This window comes from Mauremys mutica, unplaced genomic scaffold, assembly GCF_020497125.1.
Source record: "Mauremys mutica isolate MM-2020 ecotype Southern unplaced genomic scaffold, ASM2049712v1 001152F_np12_obj, whole genome shotgun sequence".
NCBI lineage: Eukaryota > Metazoa > Chordata > Testudines > Geoemydidae > Mauremys > Mauremys mutica.
The window spans coordinates 47946-50339 of NW_025423127.1; the positions used below are offsets into that span (position 1 = coordinate 47946).

The following is a 2394-nucleotide window of genomic DNA, read 5'->3' on the forward strand; positions in this document are numbered from 1 at the left end:
CTTGCTTCCTTTGTCCTTTCTCCTATAGTGTGTATGGCAACACCCATTTTTTCACGTTCTCTGTGTGTATATATATCTTCCTACTGAATTTTTAACTGCATGCATCCGATGAAGTGAGTTTTAGCCCACAAAAGCTTATGCTCAAATACATTTGTTAGTCTCTAAGGTGCCACATGTTCTCTTTGTTCTTTTTGCAGATAAATTAATGGAGGTTAAGTCCATTAATGGATATTAGCCAGGATGGGTAAGGAATGGTGTCCCTAGCCTCTGTATGTCAGAGAGTGGAGATGGATGGCAGGAGAGAGATCACTTGATCATTTCTGGTTAGGTTCACTCCCTCTTGGGCACCTGGCATTGGCCACTGTTGGCAGATAGGATATGGGATGGATGGACCTTTGGTCTGACCCAGTATGGCCATTCTTATGAAGGGAAGGGCATAGCCCCATGACAGAGTTTCTGTAGTGTAGTGGTTATCACGTTTGCCTAACACGCAAAAGGTCCCTGGTTCAAAGCCAGGCAGAAACATGGTGGCTTCCTTTCCCCAGCTCCTAGTGGCCTGTCCCTGCTGCTGTAGGAGCAGCAGTGATTTCTATGGTCAAAAGGTCTGTTATACTTCCCCTCCCCCTCGCTTTTGTCTCCTCTCCCTCTCTGAATGCCTGTGAAGTGGCTTTCCCCCTCCCCCTCCCGCTCTCTCCTGCAATGCTTGTGGGATGAATGGGCTGGTTGAAGATCAGAAGAGCTTCCAAGTAGACAAGGTGTCTGGGACTCTCATTAGGAAGCACTCACACACCCAGAGCATGGACCCTGCATGGACACTGGCTGAGGTGGAGTGTGACCCACCGGATGCAGCCAAGTCATCTCTAGTCGCAGGCCATGAGGTTCAGGTCCTTAAAAGGGGAAGGGGCCCTGTGCTCAGCTGTGCTCTCACAATGCTGCCTAATGAGAGTCCCAGACACCTTGTCTATCTAGGAGCTCTTCTGATCTTCCAGCTGTTCAACCAGCCCCTTCATCCCACAAGCATTGCAGGAGCGGGGGAGGGGGAAAGCCACTTCACAGGCATTCAGAGAGGGAGAGGAGACGGGGTGGGGGGAGTGTAACAGACCTTTTGGGCATACAGGTGATACGGAGCACACAGATCACTGCTGCTCCTACAACAGGGTAAGTTCTCAAGCAGCATGTTTCTTACTTTGCCCATCTGCCAATTTTGATAATTATCGATGGAAATATTTTGCCATTGGGTCGTGTGTTTACACAGAAATTGACAATTACCAACAAATAGGTAATTCTTCCAGTCCTGCCTAGTCTGCAGTTGGTGGGTTTAGAGGGACACATTCACTCTCCCCACCCCCCATGCCAGGCCTGTGCTCTCAACTTCCCACACTGCTGGGATCCTTCCCTGGTCTCCCCTCAGACCTCTTCCCCCCATCCCCACTTCTGGGATCCCCTCCCCACACTGTCTAACTCCCCTGCTGGCAGGATCCCTCCCTGTTCCTTTCATTTCCTGTCTCCACTCTGGGCAAAAGCTCTGCACCGTTCCCACAGCAGAAGTTGAACCCAGGCCCCGTGGATGAAAACCAGGAATCCTGACCACTAGCCCATATGGGACTATTGGTGCATCTGACGAAGCGGGGATTTACCCACGAAAGCTCCTGCTCCAATACGTCTGTTAGTCTATAAGGGGCCACAGGACTCTTTGCTGCTGTTATTACTACAACTCTCTAAGCCAACCCCTCGTGAGCGCAGCAGAGACTAGCGTGACCGGATGTCCCGATTTTTGTGCCTTTTTCTTATATAGGCTCCTATTACCCCCACTCCCTGTCCCGATTGTTCACATTTGCTGTCAGGTCACCCTAGCAGGGGCTGCACACAGGGCTGCATTAACCCTTCAGGTGCTGAGGTTTCCCTCACTCCATCCCTAGTGCCTGTGATCAGGAAACAGACATCAGGGCTCCCAGGTGGTGCACAGACCATGACTGAGATCGGACCCCATATTGTGCAAAGTGCTGTACAATCCCTGGCCAACACTGGGACAGCCAGGGGGTTCCCCTCAATTTATCTGAGCCTCTGCTGCCCAACTTCTTCTGACTCCATCTGGATCACCCAGGAGCAGCAACAGGGTTTCCTTTCCACCTTTCCAAACAGTCCTTCTTTCCCTGCCCCCTAATTCTGCTTTCACACCCTGGGCCCATCTCCTCCCTTCGTTCCCTCTACCCCTGCCCCAGGTGATTAGAGATGGAGGCAACTTCAGCCACTGGAGCCAGCCCCCAGCGAGAGCTGCAGCCCGCCCGGGGGGTGTTTGCAGACACAGAAAGGGAGCGGCAGGTGCTGGGAAGAAGGAAACAGGAGAACAAAAATCCCAGGGGGGGGGCAGCTCCTGGGGGCGGGGCTCTGGCA

General features: G+C 52.3%; 1 non-coding gene across 1 annotated transcript; it reads left to right on the top strand.

The window, feature by feature from the left end:
* The first annotated feature begins 452 nt into the window (after positions 1-452).
* TRNAV-AAC lies at positions 453-525 on the top strand. Its single transcript has one exon. It is a non-coding gene; the product is annotated as a tRNA-Val (tRNA).
* The last annotated feature ends 1869 nt before the right edge of the window (positions 526-2394 follow it).